Here is an 857-nt window from a genome sequence, read left to right as displayed (position 1 = left end):
TATATTGAGGTGTAATCCATACTGCAGCCTGTAGTCTTTAATCTTCATCAGTAAATGCTTCAAGTCATCCTCACTTTCAGCAAGCAAAATTGTGTCATCTGCATATCACAGGTTGTTAATGACTGTTCCTCCAATCCTGATGCCACCTTCTTCTTCATGTTGTTGTTGTTGTTATGTGCCATCGAGTTGGATTGACTCATAACAACCCCTCCTTGGGTTTCCAAGGCAGTATCACTACAGAAGTAGATTGCCCAACCTTCCTTCCGAGGAAGTGGCTGTTGGGTTTGAACCGCCAGCCTTCTGGTTAGCAGTCAAGTGCCTTAGGCACTGCATTACCAGAGCTCCTTCTTCTTGGATTATTTGCTCAGCATGCAAGTTGAATAAGTATGGTGAAAGGATACAACCCTGACGCACTTCCTTCTTCATTTTGAACCATGCAGTATCCCTTTGTTCTGTTCAAAAAATAGCCTCCTGATCTATGCACAAGTTCCTCATGTGTAGAATCAAGTGTTCTGGAATTCCCATTCTTTTCAATGTTATCCATAATTTGTTATGATCCACACAATAGAATGCCTTTGCATAGTCACTAAAATACAAGTAAACATCTTTCTGGTATTCTTTGCTTTGAGCCAAAATCCATCTGACATTAGCTACAATATTCCTTGCTCCATGTCCCCTTCTGAATCCAGCTTGCATTTCTGGAAGTGCTCTGTCAATATATTGCTGCAACCATTTTTATTATTATCTTCAGTAAAATTTTATTTGCATGTGATATTAATGATATTGTTTGATAATTTCCACATTCTGTGAGATCACCTTTCTTTGGAATGGGTACAAATATGGATCTCTTCCAGTCA

This window comes from Orycteropus afer, unplaced genomic scaffold (genome assembly GCF_000298275.1).
Source record: "Orycteropus afer afer isolate SDZICR_OR568_19922 unplaced genomic scaffold, OryAfe1.0 scaffold00002, whole genome shotgun sequence".
Taxonomy (NCBI): domain Eukaryota; kingdom Metazoa; phylum Chordata; class Mammalia; order Tubulidentata; family Orycteropodidae; genus Orycteropus; species Orycteropus afer.
The sequence above is the reverse complement of the archived record's forward strand: the minus strand, read 5'-3'. Positions refer to the sequence as shown.